Here is a 19,101-nt window from a genome sequence, read left to right on the forward strand (position 1 = left end):
CTGGATTAGTTATTCTGGCTGTTGGTGCAATTGTACGTGTTTTTGGAAGTTTCCTATACTTGCAGAAAGTTGCAATATTCTATAGAGAGTGGTCTGGCTGGTCTTGCAGTACTGTTAGTGGCATTTAAAATAGTATGCTGAACAAGGTTGCTTTCAGACATGGGTGGCCTGCTGGGGCTTCCTCTATGAATTGAACATAACTGGGAGCATGCAGAGAGGCCACGCAGAGCAGGACAAGCTGCTAGAATAGGGAGGAGGCGGAGGGCACTCAGCAGAAGGCCATATCCAATGAGGGCCTTCAGGGACCAATTCTCTTACCTCAACTTCAGCGATGACCAGTGCATCCGACGCCTACAGTTCACTAAAGAGATCCTGACTGAAATTTGTCAACTGCAGCCTCAGAGCAGGGTAAGGACAGCATTGCCTGTGGCTGTCAAGGTAACTGTGGTGCTTAATTTTTATGGCTCTGGCTCCTTTCACGCTGCTGCTGGAGATATAAGCAACGTCTCACAGTTTGCAGAACACTGCTGTAAAAGGGAGGTCACTGAGGCTCTTTATGCAATGAAAAACAGATTTATCACGTTCCCTCTGAACAGAGACAAGCAGCAGGAGTGATCATGAGGGTTTGCTCGCATTGCAGGCTTCCCCATGGTGCAGGGTGCCATTGACTGCATGCATATTGCCATGTGTGCTCCACATCTGAACTCGGCCATATTCACGAACAGAAAAGGATTCCACTCCCTCAATGTGTAGCTGGTGTGCGACTACACGCAGCGCATCTGTAGGTCAATGCCCACTATCCTGGCAGCAGCCATGGTTCCTTCATCCAGCGGCAGTCCAACGTACCACCTATATTTCAACCAGCACGGCAAATCAAAGGCTGGCTACTGGGCGACAAGGGTTATCCCCTCATGAAGTGCCTCATGACTCTGGTCCGAAACGCACACACATGTGCACAGCAGACCTACAATGAGAGCCATGCTGCCACACAGAATATCATAGAGCACACCATAGGCATCCTCAAGCAACGTTTCTGCTGCCTGAACCACTCTGGAGGAGCCCTGCAGTACTCAGCTGAACAGGTATCAAGATTGGTCGTTGTATGCTGCATGCTGCACAATGTCGCCATTATGAGGGAACAGCCCTTCCATCACCTATCAGGCGAGAACCTGAGCCAGAGGCAGAGGAAGATGAAGAAGAGGTGGAAGTGGAGGAGGAGGAAGTGGAGGAGGAGGAGGACAAAGTGCAGTAGGAATTGGAGGAAGAGGCAGGGAGGCAAGAAAATAGACAGGCCCTGTCTGCCAGGGCTCTGTGTGATCACCATGTTAATGAGTGATACCAGTAATCTCAAGGACACCTCCCCATTCACCAACAGTCCCACATTCCTTACATTTCCGCTCCCACATGACCATCAAATCGTCCTCCTTATGATTACACTTTTTGATTCCTCCCTCAGCTCATCACAGAAATGAAAGCCAACATCAAATGCAAATCCAAATCCAAATTTATCAATTAACATATACAATAAAGCAAACAAAATGAGACTATTCACCCTTGTGGGTTCCCTTAGTGCCTGTCGATCGTGTGCCTTTTCCTTTCCTAGTGCTCCTACGAGGTGCATCCCCAGTGGCTGCAGCATGGGTGATGGGAGGCTGCTGACCTTCAATTGAGGACAGTGCAGATGGCCATGGAGGACGACCTCGAGCAGCTCTGGGCCGGGAGGGCCCGGCCGCAGACTGCACCATCTCAGCCTGGGCTGCAGCACTCTGGCCTGGCTGGCTGACAGGCAACAGCAAGGGCACTGGTGGAGTGGCAGGGTGGGAGCAGGAATGCTGTCATCCTGAGAGAGGACAGTGGGTTCGTCTCCCATGGTGCCACTGCCACTGTCCTGGGACAGTGCCTCAGCAATCCTGGTGATCTGCTGAAGAACAGATTGCTGGAGTGCTGTGACGCCCTGAAAGCCCCGTTCCACAGTTGTTCCCAGAGCCACATTAGCAACAGTCTGAGCTTGTAACACAGCAGTCTGAGCTCCAAATGCAGCTTGCAGACCTTGGATGGCAGATGTTTGTGCTGCAATGGAAGCTGTGACATCAGTCATCAGACGCTGTATCATGGTGGGTTCCACAGGGTGCTGATGGAGGTGACCGCCCGTTCCTTGTGGGAAAGGATGGGCTCCAAGCATTGTGCAAACCCCTGTGCCAAGTTGGAGCTGGACTCCTCCATGCCCCTTGACATTCTGCGCAGGCTTAATGGCAGGCTGTCCAGTGCACCAGGCATTTGGTTGTGTACGCCCATCAGCCTTCTTCTGTAGCCTGGCCCATCGAAGTCATCATCTGACTCCTCGGTAGCAGAACGAGTGAGCGACCTCGGCCTCCACGAGCTGGCATCTGCGTTATCCGTTCCCCCCACCCCGGCTCCTGCAAACTTGTGTCTCACCACGTGCACTTCCCTCGTCTATCCTAGCCTCTAAAGTACGTGAAGTGTCAGACTCTGAGCTGGTGGCTGTTAGTGTAAGATCAAGTGACGGTGTATCTGCATCATCACTGTCATCTTCCTCTGCCTCCTCTGACTGGGCCGGTTCCAGTTCTTGGGTATCTGAAATGACAAAGGGACACGGGTTGAGTTGTGGTGAGGGGAGAGGAGAAAGTAAGACGTGCGTAACTACACCTTCTGCAGCACGTGAGTCAGAAAAGATTATGGGATGCGAGAAGGAGGATTAGGTATGCAGAGACCCTCATTATCAATACCTCCAGCACCGCCAGTGGCCACGGCCGCAGCGCCGGACCGCCCAATGATTGCCAGCACGGTGTCCTCCATGAGGGCGAGGACATGTAGGTGCGTCTGTCCTCCTCCTGTTCTTTCCTGCTGCCTACTGTTATGCGCCACCGTCTCCTGCAAGAAAGAGGGAAGTGTGTCAGTGAGTGTACTGCAAGATATTTGGGTGATGTGGCTGTCATGGTTGAATAGCTGCCAGTGTGTGTGACCTTTGAGTTGTGGGCATGCGGCTTGCAAGAGTGGTAATGTGTGAGGGTGAGATGCAGTATCTGATTGGGTTGCAGTGCTGCAGGGTTGCGTGCTGATTGAAAGAGTTTGTTGGTAGGTGGTTTATGGGAGGTGTAGTGCGTGGAGCAGTGAATGAGGCTAGTGGTACAGGTGGCAGGATATGCCACGTGACAGTTGAATACACTCACCTTGACCACTTGCGTCAAATCATTGAACTTCTTCCTGCACTGCATCCATGTGCGTGGAGCGATGCTCCTGGCATTGACCTCATCTGCCACAGCCTCCCATTGCCCCTTGAGGATATGTCTGGAGGGCCTCCTGCTCCCCTGTGGATATAGGATGGCCCTCCATCTATCCACCTCTTCCACCAAGACCTCCAGTGCACTGTCTGAGAACCTTGGTACACATTCCCTTGCAGGCGCAGCCATTCCTCAATATGTTCCAGCCCAGTAATCACTTCTCACACCACTTCCTGCAGCCACCGTCCACATCCATTTTAAGAGGTGCAGGCTGCCTTTAAGTAGTGCTAGCCACTCCCAATATCGGGCCCCCTACTGGTGCGTGCAGCCATTCACAGCGCAAGTAGCGCTGGCTGCACGCAGCAATCAGGTAAATCACCAGGCAGCACGAATGTTACGTGCTGTCCGCATCGGAACAACTGAGCACAGGTTAACTGCGCCCCGTGATCCCCGCACCCATTTTCGGGGGTAACCAATTTAACCCCCGTTAGCTTTTAGCCCAAGTTTACAGAATTCATGGAGTCGGGGCAAGGGATTGCTTTAATCACACATATACTTTACAGAAATCACATTTGTCATTTTGCTTTATTTTGTTCAGCAGTTTTCTTGAAGTAGCAGTACAGAAGTAAATTGATTTATTAATGATAATGAAAATGTTTCTGGACCTTTTCTGGTGGTGTTGCTATTGTTTTGTGTGTTGCCTATAAATAAAAATACACATTATGAGGTAGAATGTGCTGATGCTCCAGTGTGCTATGCAACCGAATGGTAGAGTATTGGTTTGCAATGGTTCCGTGCACAGCAACTGCCACGACAGTTGTGGGAAGAGCTCATTCATGTCAGTGCCTTCTCAGAAGGAGGAAAAATGGAAGGCAAGTCACTGGGACTCCACTTACACAGCTCTGTGCAGCTAGATCAAGAGAGGAACTGGTAGAAGACTGACTGCAATCCATCTATTAGCAGGGAAGGAGACAAAAAATGGAGAACATGAATGTTAAATAGTGCAAAAACATTTTAAATGATAGAAATTCAATTGATTCGACACACCCTGAACAAGTAAGAAGTTTATAGTTAACAATCTCAATATTTACAATGAAGATTGTAAAACGTGTTGAGTTCTCAAAGTGTTAAGGATAAGAAATAACACCAATTATTTTTAGGGTCTACTGCATTTGTTAGAGATCCATTTTGAAAACACCTTTGAAAGATTTCCCTCATGTGCCACACCTGTCATAAGTCAACCAAGCAGGATGAGAAAACCGGCCTTGATTTAGGTGTTCAACTTGTTTTAATGTAAACTGAACCCAATTCCTTCAACTTGAAGTGCACAGTTCAAATGTAGCTCAGCTCCAAGCCTCCTGGCAATTTAACTTCAGATTTCTTAAAGAGCCCAAAACTCTGCCAATTAACAAAGGAGGTGAAATCCGTCTTGGCCGGTAGTGTGGAACGGACTATAACGAATCAGCCCCCGTTTTATACTTCACCCGTTTTACATTTCTCCCGTTTTACACTCCGCCCGTTATACTCTCCGTCCGTTCTACACTCCGCCCGTTATACTCTCCGCCAGTTTTACACTTCGCCCATTTTACAATCCGCCCGTTATACACCCTCTGCGTTTAACACTCCACCCGTTTTACACCTTGCCCGTTTAACACTCTGCCCGTTTTACACCCTGCCCATTTTACACCCTGCCCGTTTAACATTCCACCTGTTATACACTCCACCCGTTTTACACCCTGCCCGTTTTACACCCTGCCCATTTTACACCCTGCCCGTTTAACATTCCACCTGTTATACACTCCACCCGTTTTACACCCTACCCGTTTAACGCTCCACCCGTTTTACACCCTGTCCATTTAACACTCCACCCGTTTTACACCCTGCCCGTTTTACACACCGCCTGTTATACTCTCCACCCGTTTTACAAACTGCCTGTTTTACACTTCGCCCGTTTTACACTCCACCCGTTTTACACACGGCCTGTATGCTCTCCGCCCGTTATACTCTCCGCCCGTTTTACACTCCCGTCCAAGAGGAATTTCAGCCCCAGAAACCTTAACCCAGGCGAGCTAACTAACTAAATGAGGACTGTTTGGGTTTTTTGTGATTTTTTTGTACTTACTCTCAAATGGCCCATTGGGGTGAAATTTCTCTTGGGTGGTTTCGCAAAACGAGTGATAGTGATTCAGCAGCCTGTTTAACACACAGACTGAAAATCGGGCAGTGTGCAAAAAGGGGCTGCCAATTCGTTCTCGCCCGTTTTCCACTATTTTCTAAGATGAATTTCACCCCCATTCTGTTGTGCTGTTCTGGGGTGGAAAATGTTATATCCTCGAAATCAAGATGAGTATAAAGAAAATTAATAGAAATTGTCTTGATTGGAACTATCCAGAAAACAGCCAGCTTAAGTAATAAAATAGACTTTTTTCTAACTCACTTTTTGCGCCATTAGTTCCTACTCCAAGTGAAAAAATTCTCTTGTCAGAAAATATACCGCACATTCACAGCTCAAGCTTTTGTTTTATACTTGTGCAAATTCACTATTGTGCTTTTTTCAGCATAATGATAATGTAAAGGGCCTGGAACCAAACATAACTGGGCAAAGTTCAGCAATGCCCTGCCTTGACTGAGCCACCTACATAGTTTTTTACGTTTAACTTTTGGCTCAGTCCCACACACATCTATAGAGTGCCTACTACAAAGATTATAAAGTTTCGCAAATAATATTATCATCAATTAAGTTTAGTCATGAAAGTTTCTTTTCTCATCCCACTCATTAAAATAATGTTTTTTCCGAAAGACTGTGGCCAGTAGCACGCAGTTATTTGAGAGACCAGTCAAGCAGCATCTCTGAATGGTTCAATAAGGATAATGGCTTCTCATAAAAGTAAATACAGCTGTTGTTTGGAAGTGACACAGGATTTTTAAGTTTGTAGAAGGTTCGGCCATTGCCTTCATTTATTTATTTATAACATTTGTATTTCCCTTGTTACATAGCTAAACATAATCATTAAAATAAATAGCATCTGAACAATGCAAACATTGCTTTTTGGAGGCACCTGCTTGGAAACATTACTGCATATATGAAAACATCACATTATCAGCTCCGAATTAATTAACTATGTCCTTATTAGAAATGTGATTGAAGATTACATAAATACAGATGAAGGTTAGCAAATATTTAAAATCAAAATTCCTGTGCTGCTATAAGGTGAAAAAATCATTGATGGGTTGAACGACGGATATTCTGCAGTTTTATTTGGATGTCGTGGAGAAATTTTGCAGGACTTTTCCTCAGAAGACTAAATGTGGTACAGTCCATAACTGGGCAGATTGGTCACGGACCACTGAAGAAGTGAGCTGAATAGGTTAAATGGAGTTCAGGTCCAAATCAGATATGATTAGGGTTGTCAACTCTGGTTTGAAGTATTCCTGGAGATTTGAGCATGTGACTTTTGATCAGATGGCATTCAATCATGTGATGCTTAATCACATAACATTTGATCATGTGACATTTGCCCACTGTTTCCAAATGTTATTCCATATACCTTAGTTGAGTGTCTCAGTATCACCAAGCCACTTTTGTTTTGTAGTGAGATGAATAACATAGTTTATAAATCAAAGAACGAACACAAATGAATAGAAAAATTTAAGAATAAGTAATGTTTAAATAAAAACTACTTCTGTGATGTTTCTACAGTATCAATCACAATGTGAATCACCAAGTAGATTTCATTGGTTCAACAAAAACACCATCGGTATAAGTAACTTCTGACTAAAGTTTTCTCAAATTTTATGATTTTTTACAATACACAGCAAGTTATAAAAATAGTAAATAAAATAAATAAATAGAAAATTCAAACTGGGGCCTGCTCTACTCAGGGCAGCCCAATTTTCCAAAGGTGTCCTAAAATAGGCTTTCGGCCCCACATTAACATGATCCCATTAATTCCACCGGGGAACCAAAAGATATTTTTTAAGGGATTGGGATCTTGCTTAATTGAATGCATTGGTAAAAGACACTAGCCCCGAAAAGCCACGAGGGTTCCAACGGTCTCCTGCCGTAACTCCCTATTGCTTCATGCAGGCGTACATTACAATGGGGGCATTAGAGGTGGAACTGGCCAGAATTCCACAGGATGAAGTCATCCCACCAGTCCCACCTCTTTCCTTGATGTTACCAGTAATGGATGTGGATGCAAGAACCCTACTCCTTGAGGAAACCCCGGCAGAGCCCAAATGGCGGAGAGACCAGGTCCTGCTCCAGAATCACCATATCCACCATGATTATACCCCAAATATGCCTAAAACATTGTAGATTTTTGGGGCCCCTATCTTTAACTTTTCTTTAAAAAAGGAGCTCAGGGTCCTTAAGTTTAGTATGGGCTAGAATTCTATCTTACTTATGGGGAGTACACTAAATGGGTCAAAACTCTGAGTTTCTTGGGCCTCATGGTATCCTCACTGTAACTTCTGAGAGAAGGAACTTCAGTGCCTTGATAATCAGCTGCACAATTCTGAATATCCCGAGAAAATAAACTTCCTAAATTAACTTCCTAAATTTTGAGAAGGACCCCAAGAAGAGAAGCACGTAGCTTCCCTAATTTTTTTAATCATTCCAGCCAATAAGACAACTATCCTATTTACTGTTGAATATGGTCCCTTACTACAGGTTCCATCAATATCAGGGGTGGCAGTGGTATTTGAGAAATTGAGGGGGAGACAGGAGGCTTCTCCCTCCTGGCCACCTGTTGTACACCTAGAAAGTGTGAAATGATAAAAAAAAATCTGCCTATCAAGCTCATTCCTTTCACTGAACATGTACAGTGAGCTCTATCAGGGTCTCTATCAAACCATTTTATCTTCTATCAAGAGTTTCTCCCTCTCCCCAGAGATAAATCAAGTGAAACTCCTGAATATCTATTCTATCCTCCGACAGTATTCTTCCTTGAATTCTTTGACCCAGTCTTTGTCTAGGTCCTGGGTGAACCCTTCCTAAAGGAAGGTCTTTACCAAATCTACCATGAATGGGTTTTGTGCAAGCTGAGTTGAAATCTTAGGTGCCATAACCAGGATGTTCCCAAGCTGCATTTGGTACTTCTTGAAGCTATCTGAGATAGCTTCAACTTGTGACCTTTTCTGATGAAAGAAAGAACCTCTTTTGGAGCACCTCTGTTTCTTGCCATCAGAATAACATTTCACAGAACAAAACAGTTGCTGAGGTTGGAGCAAGTTTCACACATTTATAAGTTGTATGATTGTAGAAGACAGCACAAATGGGTGTTGTGGCTATCAGTCACTGGGATGGATTTATGACATTGAAGCAAATATTAAAACTTAAGGCTGGCAGTGACCAGAGGGTGCAGATGAAATTACTAGAATTGAACTTAAGTATCTCTTACTGAGCAAATGTTAAAGGACAGAGAAGTATCAGCTGAGGTGACTAGTGTCTTATTCCAAAAAGAAGAAACTTTCAAAATATGACTTTTACAGAACCACTACTATCTACTACAAATAACATTGAACAAAATACAAGAAGCAGTGAAAAAAAAACTATACTTTTGTGTATAGACAAAAGTTGAGATTGATGCTGGTGACAGCAGAAAAAGGAGGGATGCAGCTCAGAATAAAGCTTTATATAGACCAGAATGGGGGAAGGACATCTTATTAAAATGTCAGTACAATGGCACAGATTTCCTTTAAAGTTCCCCTAGGTCAGGGATGTCCAACTGTTACGTTTATGGATTTTAAAACATTTTATCATAGAAGGGAACTTGGTGAAATTTCTATTAAAATGTGCCAGGGATTCAAATGTCTCATCCTTCTGTGTTTCTCAGGAGGGAGCTTCAAGGGGCCCATCAAGGATTGGGGGGGGAGGGGGAACGGCTAGTAGGGTTAATTGGCAGCTCAATTGGCCAACTCTGGGACAGGGAAGGAGTCAGGGGTTGAATTGTCAAACCTCCTGTCCAGCGAGGCCACAACAAGAACAAAGATACATATTAGAGGTCAATAGAAAGAGCCACTGCGAGAAGCCAGCCACGGCTTAGGATGACAAGTAAGAATAGAGTCAGTCAGATTTAAGCTAGGGGCTGACCAGAAAGAGGTATGGTTTCTTCTTCATGATGGGGAGGAACTGAAGTTTAGTTAAAATGAAGTAAAACCTTATAATTGTTGCTCTCTACATTAATTTACTGACTACAAAATAAAATAGTTTAATGATTCGTATCTGGCCACATCTTACTAAAGTATTAATTAGTCTGCCTTTTGGAACATTGGAGAAGCGTACTTGAAGATATATGTGAGGATCACAATATCTATTTTAAATGATGGAGGGAGCCTCGTTGTTACATCTTTCCCTGGGCTACACTCTCATACATCTTGATACTGAGTAGTGAAAGTAAATCATAGATTCATAAAATCATAGAAATTACGGCACAGAAGGAGGCCATTCAGCCCATCGTGTCTGTGCCAGCCGAAAAAGAGCTAGCCAGCCTAATCCCACTTCCCAGCTCTTGGTCTGTAGTCCTGTAGGTTGTGATGCAGGTTTCTGCCTCTACCATCCTTTCAGGCAGTGAGTTCCAGACCCCCACCACCCTCTGGGTGAAAAACTTTTCCCTCAACTCCCCTCTAATCCTTCTACCAATTACTTTAAATCTACTTTAATGTACCATCTACAGGATGCACTGCAGCAACTCGTCAAGGCTTCTTTGACAGCACCTCCCAAACCCGCAACCTCTATCACCTAGAAGGTCAAGGGCAGCAGGCACATGGGAACAACACCACCTGCACGTTCCCCTCCAAGTCGCACACCATCCCAACTTGGAAATATATCGCCGTTCCTTCGTTGTCGCTGGGTCAAAATCCTGGAACTCCCTTCCTAACAGCACTGTGGGAGAACCTTCACCACATGGACTGCAGCGGTTCAAGAAGGCGGCTCACCACCATCTTCTCAAAGGCAATTAGGGATGGGCAATAAATGCTGGCCTTGCCAGCAACGCCCACATTCCATGAACGAATAAAAAAAAATGCCCCCTGGTTATCGACCTCTCTGCTAAGGGAAATAGGTCCTTCCTGTCCACTCCATCTAGCCCCTCATAATTTTATACACCCCAACTAAATCCCCCTTAGCCTCATCTGTTCAAAAGACAACAACCCCAGAATATCCAATCTTTCCTCATAGCTAAAATTCTCCAGTCCTGGCAACATCCTCGTAAATCTACTCTGTACCCTCTCTAGCGCAGTCATATCTTTCCTGTAATGTGATGACCAGAACTGTACACAGCACTCTAGCTGTGGCCTAACTAGTGTTTTATACAGTTCTAGCAAAACCTCCCTGCTCTTATATTTTATGCCTCGGCTAATAAAGGAAAGTATCCCGTTTGCCTTCTTAACCACCTTATCTACCTGTCCTGCAGGGATCTGTGGACATGCACTCCAAGGTCCCTCTGTTCCTCTACACTTCTCAGTATCCTACCATTTATTGTGTATTACCTTGCCTTGTTTTGTCCTCCCCAAATGCATTACCTCACACTTTTCCAGATTGAATTCCATTTACCACTTTTCTGCCCACCTGACCGTCCATTGGTATCTTCCTGCAGTCTACAGCTTTCTTTCTCACTATCAGTCACATGGCCAACTTTTGTATCATCTGCAAACTTCTTAATCAAGCCCCCCACATTTAAGTCCAAATCATTAATATATACCACAAAAAGCAAGGGACCTAGTACTGAGCCTGCGGAAACCACTGGAAACAGCCTTCCAGTCGCAAAAACACCCATCAACCATTACCATTTGCTTCCTGCCACTGAACCAATTCAGGATCCAATTTGCCACTTTCCCTTGGATCCTGTAGGCTTTTACTTTTCTGACCAGTCTGTCATGTGGGACCTTGTCAAAAGCCTTGCTAAAATCCATTTAGACTACATCAAACGCACTACCCTCATCGACCCTCCTTGTTACCTCCTCAAAAAATTCAATCAAGTTAGTCAGACACAACCTTCCCTTGACTGTTGTTGATTAATCTGTGCCTTTATAAATAACGATTAATACTGTCCCTCAGAATTTTTTCCAATAATTTGCCCACCACTGAGGTTAGACCGATTGGCCTGTAACTATTTGGTCTTTCCCTCTCTCCCTTTTTAAACAACGGTACAACGTGAGCAGTCCTCTAATCCTCCGGCACCACGCCTGTAGCCAGAGAGGATTGGAAAATGATGGTCAGAGCCTCCGCTATTTCCTCCCGTGCTTCTCTTAACAGCCTGCGATACAATTCATCCGGGCCTGGCAATTTATCTACTTTCACAGATGCTTATCCCATCCAGTATTTCACACTCCTCATTAACTACAATGTCTGCATCAGCCCCCTCTTTTGTGAAGACAGACACAAAATATTCATTAAGAACCATACCCATATCTTCCACCTCCACACATAGGTTACCTCTTTGGTCTCTATTAGGCCCTACTCTTTCCTTAGTTATCCTCTTGCTCTTTATGTTTTTATAAAACATCTTTGGATTTTCCTTGATTCTACTTAACAATACTTTTTCATGCCCTCTCTTTGCTTTCCTAATTTCCTTTTTAATTTCACCCCTGCATTTTTTATACTCCTCTAGGCTTTCTGCAGTTTTGAGCTCTCGGTATCTGACATAAGCTTCCCTTTTTTTGCCTTATATTACCCTGTATGCTCCCTGTCATCCAGGGGGCTCTCGATTTGGGAGTCCCACCCATTTCCTTTGTGGGAACATATTTGCTCTGAACTTTCACTATCTCCTTCTTGAACGCCTCCCTCTGCTCTGACACTGATTTACCTTCAAGTAGCTGTTTCCAGTCCACTTTTGCTAAATCACTTCTCAGCTTAGTAAAATTGGCCTTTCCCGAATTGAGAATTTTTATTCCTGTTCTATCTTTGTCCTTTCCCATAACTATGCTAAATTTAACTGAATTATGATCACTACCAGCAAAATGCTCTCCCACTGATACTCCTTCCACCTGCCCAGCTTCATTCCCTAAAACTAAGTGCAGAACTGTCCCCCCTCTTGTTGGACTTGCTACGTACTGGCTAAAAAAGTTCTCCTGAATGCATTTTAAGAATTCTGCGCCCTCTATACTTTTTATAATGATTCTATCCCGGTTAATATTAGAGTAGTTGAAATCCCCTACTATTACCGCCCTTCTGTTTTTGCACTTCTCAGAAATTTGACTACACATTTGCTGTTCTATCGCCCTCTGACTGTTTGGGGGTCTATAGGACACTCCCAGTAGTGTGACTGCCCCTTTTTTTGTTTGGCAGTTCAACCCATATGGCCTCATTTGATGATTCTTCTAATATATAATCCCTTCTCACAGCTGTAATTGTTTCTATAACCAATATTGCGACCCTCCCTCCTTTTATACCCCTTTCTATCTCATCTGGAAACCCTGTAACCAGAAACATTGAGCTGCCATTCCTGCCCCTGTTTAAGCCATGTTTCAGTAATAGCTAAGATATCACACTTCCACATGTCTATCTGTGCCCTCAGCTCATCTGCCTTATTCACTATACTCCTTGCATTGAGGTATATACTATTAAGCACTGCAAAATTCCTTTGTTGTCTATTTTCTCGCCTTTGTTTCCTCTGCTCGTTTACTAATTTTCTGCCTTCCATTTCCAGCTCTGCTTTACTCCCTTCCGAATCTACACTCAGGTTCCCATCCCCCTGCCAAGCTAGTTTAAACCCTCCCCAATAGCACTAGCAAACCTCCCCGCAACGACATTGGTCCCGGCCCTGTTGAGGTGCAACCCGTCCGGCTTGTACAGGTCCCACCTCCCCCAGAACCGGTCCCAATGCCCAGGAATTTAAAGCCCTCCCTCCTGCACCATCTCTCCAGTCATGCATTCATCTGCTCTATCCTCCTATTTCTATACTCACTTGTCCGTAGCAAAGGAGTAATCCGGAGATTACTACCTTTGAGGTCCTGCTTATTAATCTCTTTCCTAGCTCCCTAAAATCTGCCTGCAGGACCTCATCCCCCTTTCTTACTGTGTCATTGGTACCGATATGGACCACGACCTTGGGCTGTTCACCCTCCCCCCTCAGAATGTTCTGCAGCCGCTCAGTGATATCCTTGACCCTGGCACCAGGGAGACAACATACCATCCTGGAATCACGTCTGCAGTCGCAGAAACGCCTGTCTGTTCCCCTAACTATTGAATCCCCTATTATTATTGCTCTCCTGACCTTTCTCCTCTCCCCCCCTCCCCCCCCCCCCGTACAGCTGAGCCACCCATGGACTTGGCTCTGGCTGCACTCCCCAGAGGAACCATCTCCCTCACCAGTACCGGTTAGAGAGTGAGATGCCCTCAGGGGACTCCTGCACAACCTGCTTGTTCATCCTTGTCTGTCTGGCGGTCACCCAGTGCCTCTCTGCCTGCACACTCGTCAACTCCTGATCACGAGGTGCAGGTCCGTTCATGAGTAACTGGGGAGGTGAACCCGAGAGAATATCTAAAACAGACCTAATCTTTGTAACTCCAACCTTTTGGAGCTGGGGGATAAATACATGTGCAGAAACCAGTGAGTGGATCTATCATGTCTATGCAGAATGTGAGGCCACATACAGAGAAAATCTAAACACCCCCATACACAAAAGTTCAAACCACCATATATACACAAAAAGATCCCCATCTAGACAAAAAAAGTGGCACTGCCCATATGCAAAAATTGCAAGACCCCATCCCCTGCCCACCCTCATCCCATTTTTCTCCCTCCGCTCTCACCTTCCTCTTCGCCTTGATGCTTGAAAACTGGAAAGCTCCAGCCTCAGTTCATTAAACCTCCCAGGCTAGAGGCCAGATTGGAGCAAAATTGGTATTCTTCGACAGCACCTCTCAAACCCATGATCCCTACCACCTAGAAGGACAAGAACAGCTGACGCATGGGAACAACACACCTGCACGTTCCCCTCCAAGTCACACACCATCCCGATTTGGAAATATATCACCGTTTCTTCATCATCGCTGGGTGAAAATCCTGGAAAACTCTACCTATTATCACTGTGGAAGCACCGTCACCACATGGACTGCAGCCGTTTAAGAAGGCTCACCACCCCACCTTCTCAAGGGCAACTAGGGATGGGGAATAAATGGTGGCCTTGATAGCGACGCCCATAACCCAAGAATAAGTTTTTAAAAAGGCTGCTCCCTTGGTCTAAATCCTGCAGTCCAGGGACAGCCTTTTCTAGTCTTACAGGCCTGGAATATTTAAAGGGCTGAGGGTCAGCCTTAGTTGAAATTGGCTGTGTGTGTTTAAGATGAGAAGAATCGCCATGGGTTTGAGGACTGGATAGAAGGACCTCATGGGCCAAATCACAGGCTGCATGTTGGACACCCCACCCCCCATTAGGTGATTTATTTTCCTCTTCATTGGATGACAGCAATTTTCATTTACATGTGAAGATTGAAAGAATATGAACCAACGATGATGATCCCATTTCTGAAACTGTTCCTTATAAGCTTTGTTATAAAGGTTGTGATGAGCGGAACCCACATGACATACAGCCATCTTTGAAGAATAAATTCAGAGAAACAGCTGTTGTGAAAGAAGGGCCCATGGTAAGCATGGCTATGTAGTGACGACATGATATTGGAATGTTCTAGAAACAGAAGTTTATGACTTGTACTTGAAACTCTTTCAGGACCAAATTCCTTAAATTCTTCTGACTGCAAATAAGTAAACTCTTTATTTTCAGAGGAATACATCTTTCCAAGTGAAATTTCAACTGGAAATGTTGCTGCTTCAAACAAGATGATTGAATCAGAGAGTTTAACTGCTTTGTAACTTTTTATGTTTGTTAACTAACTTGCTTAATAAAGCTTGAATAAAGGATTCTCTCTATGCATGGAAAACTGCTTTATTACCCATATTTTAGTATTTATGGGCGCAAGTACAGTTCCATGTAGTGTTCCTGGACTGTCAGTTCTTGAAAATGCCAGGGGTCCTATGATAGGAAGACATTAAAGTGTCTGTTCCGTGTTAATAGATCGATGGACATACAAAGAGAATAAAGTCTAATGGCAGAAACATTTTTATCACATTTGTCGAAGGGTTTATTAAGGTGAGAACTATATGTTCAAGGACACAAATGTCTAAGAACACCTCATCACATATGAAAGGAACCGAGGTGGTGAGCAGGTGAACTATTCCCAGGCCTTTGCCGATGGTGCCTTCTAAAAAGCCGTATGAGGTGTACAACAACAGCTGTGGAGAGGAAATAACTGCAGTGGTCACTAAAAACTGATATAGCTTCTTAAAGAAGCAGCATTGTCTGGAGGTGCTTGTTTGTGGTATATTAGCTAATATTACCTTTACCATTCAATAATAAAACTTCAAGAAAAAAATTAGGGTAGGTTTTCCTCAACGGGCACCCTCTGGGCACCTGACAGGTGCAGCATTTTGAAGGGGAGGATCCTGCTATTTTCCTGTCTCGGGCGCACTCCCGGAAAAGGACCACCCCCTTGCTCGATCTGGCACTGGAAAGCAGGGCAGGAAACAGGAGGGCAGTGGCAGGCCCAAGAGCACCCAGCCACTGGCATCAGGGCCTCCTGGCTCTTACTAGAGAGCAGCAGCCAGCAGGCTCTGAGACTCGAAGATTTTCCAGGGGATTTTCTAAAACTTAAAGCTCTAGCTTCTTCTTCAATCTTCATGCTGCCCCTGGCAATCCTGCAGACATTCTGGTCCGTGGGGTCCTAGTGCAAGCCCTAATGCCAGCTTTCTTCAGCTGTCCCTCCGACGGGATGCCCAACTGTTGTATGAAGCACAACGTAAGGCAGGAAGACAGTAACGCTGGGCCTACACCTATGCAGGCACAGGTGCAGTTACGTCACATTGGGAAGCTCCAGGAAATCCTGGCACATCGCAGTTTGCGCATAACAAGTCTCTTTTTCCTCCTCGCTGTACCTGGGAACTCAGTGTTCCCCAGGCGCAACAAAGAGGAAGTCACCTTCTTACTGAGTCCATTCTGTATGTTCCCACCACACTGCAGTCTGGCTCATTTTTTGGAGATGCGAAAGGCTCATTACCACTTCCATCATTTTATCAGATCAAGGCCAGAAAACAGTGGGCTTGACTAAAATGAACGCTTACTAGGAGTGAAAATTATAATATTAAAAACATCTTTTGTAGAACAAAAATATCTATTATCGGTCTGAGGACAAATCTTAATTTATACTAGAATGGAGTATTGGTCTTTATTGAGTTAATAGGCAGGTGTCCAGGGACATGGCCAGAAGGACATAGCAAAATTTAAATTCCTCTGTGTGTCTGGATACATGGGCAGAGAGAGGAAGAAAGATTAAAAGTGAATAAATTCAATAAGATGAGGATAATTAATTGATAACTTTGTACTATGTACTCTGATCATCAGAATCTTGGTTTTAATTTCCTCTCTTGCTTTTTATTGGGACTACTGATCATCCTCAAACAAAAACAGAAAATGCTGGAAACAGTCAGCAGGTAGCATCTGTAAAGAGCATCTGTAAAGAACATGACCCTCCACAGTTATTAATGCTTTTAACTCTCCAATTTTATTTTCAATGCTTTATGCATTCAAGTACATACCACTCGATTCATAGAAAGATTACATCACAGAAGGAGGCCATTCGGCCCAAAAAAGTTTTTCCTCATGTCACCTTTGGTTCTTTTGCCAATCACCTTAAATCTATGTCCTCTAGTTCTTGACCCTTCTGCCAATGGGAACAGTTTCTCTCTATCTACTCTGCCTAGACTCTTCATGATTTTTAATACATCTATCAAATCTTCTCTCAACATTCTCTGTTCCAAGGAGAACAACCCCAGCTTCTCCAGTCTATCCACGGAACTAAAGTCCCTCATCCCTGGAATCATTCTAGGAAATCTCTTCTGCACCCTCTCTAAGGCCGTCACATCCTTCCTAAAGTGCGGTGCCCAGAATTGGACACAATACTCCAGTTGTGACCAAACCAGTGTTTTATAAAGGTTCATCATTTTTTTTATTCGTTCATGGGATGTGGGCGTCGCTGGCGAGGCCGGCATTTATTGCCCATCCCTAATTGCCCTTGAGAAGGTGGTGGTGAGCCCCTTCTTGAACCGCTGCAGTCCGTGTGGTGAAGGTTCTCCCACAGTGCTGTTACGAAGGGAGTTCTAGGATTTTGACCCAGCGACGATGAAAGAACGGCGATATATTTCCAAGTCAAGATGGTGTGAGACTTGGAGGGGAACGTGCAGGTGGTGTTGTTCCCATGTGTCTGCTGCCCTTGTCCTTCTAGGTGGTAGAGGTCGCAGGTTTGGGAGGTACTGTCGAAGAAGCCTTGGCGAGTTGCTGCAGTGCATCCTGTGGATGGTACACACTGCAGCCACGGTGCGCCGGTGGTGAAGGGAGTGAATGTTTAGGGTGGTGGATGGGGTGCCAATCAAGCAGGCTGCTTTGTCCTAGATGGTGTCGAGCTTCTTGAGTGTTGTTGGAGCTGCACTCATCCAGGCAAGTGGAGAGTATTCCATCACACTCCTGACTTGTGCCTTGTAGATGGTGGAAAGGCTTTGGGGAGTCAGGAGGTGAGTCACTCGCCACAGAATACCCAGCCTCTGACTTGCTCTTGTAGCCACAGTGTTTATGTGGCTGGTCCCATTAAGTTTCTGGTCAATGGTGACCCCCAGGATATTGATGGTGGGGGATTCGGCGATGGTAGTGCCATTGAATGTCAAACGGAGGTGGTTAGACTCTCTCTTGTTGGAGATGGTCATTGCCTGGCACTTGTCTGGCGTGAATGTTACTTGCCACTTATCAGCCCAAGCCTGGATGTTGTCCAGGTCTTGCTGCATGCAGGCACGGACTATTTCATTATTTGAGGCCTTGCGAATGGAACTGAACACTGTGCAATCATCAGCAAACATCCCCATTTCTGACCTTATGATGGAGGGAAGGTCACTGATGAAGCAGCTGAAGATTGTTGGGCCTTGGATACTGCTCTGAGGAACTCCTGCAGCAATGTTCTGGGGCTGAGATGATTGGCCTCCAACAACCACTACCATCTTCTTTTGTGCTAGGTATGACTCCAGCCACTGGAGAGTTTTCCCCCTGATTCCCATTGACTTCAATTTTACTCGGGCTCCTTGGTGCCACACTCGGTCAAATGCTGCCTTGATGTCAAGGGCAGTCACTCTCACCTCACCTCTGGAATTCAGCTCTTCTGTCCATGTTTGGACGAAGTCTGTAATGAGGTCTGGAGCCGAGTGGTCCTGGCGGAACCCAAACTGAGCATCAGTGAGTGAGCAGGTTATTGGTGAGTAAGTGCCGCTTGATAGCACTGTCGACGACACCTTCCATCGCTTTGCTGATGATTGAGAGCAGACTGATGGGGCAATAATTGGCCAGATTGGATTTGTCCTGCTTTTTGTAGACAGGACATCCCTGGGCAATTTTCCACATTGTCGAGTAGATGCCAGTGTTGTAGCTGTTCTGGAACAGTTTGGCTAGAGGCGCGGTTAGTTCTGGAGCACAAGCTTTCAGCACGACAGCCGGGATGTTGTCATGGCCCATAGCCTTTGCTGTATCTAGTGCACTCAGCTGTTTCTTGATATCACATGGAGTGAATCGAATTGGCTGAAGACTTTTTTTAAAATTCATTCACGGGATGTGGGCGTCGCTGGTGAGGCCAGCATTTATTGCCCTTCCCTAATTGCCCTCGAGAAGGTAGTGATGAGCCGCCTTCTTGAACCGCTGCAGTCCGTGTGGTGACGGTTCTCCCACAGTGCTGTTCGGAAGGGAGTTCCAGGATTTTGACCAAGCAACAATGAAGGAACGGCGATATATTTCCAAGTTGGGATGGTGTGTGACTTGGAGGGGA

This window comes from Heptranchias perlo, chromosome 1 (assembly GCF_035084215.1).
Source record: "Heptranchias perlo isolate sHepPer1 chromosome 1, sHepPer1.hap1, whole genome shotgun sequence".
Taxonomy (NCBI): Eukaryota; Metazoa; Chordata; class Chondrichthyes; order Hexanchiformes; family Hexanchidae; genus Heptranchias; species Heptranchias perlo.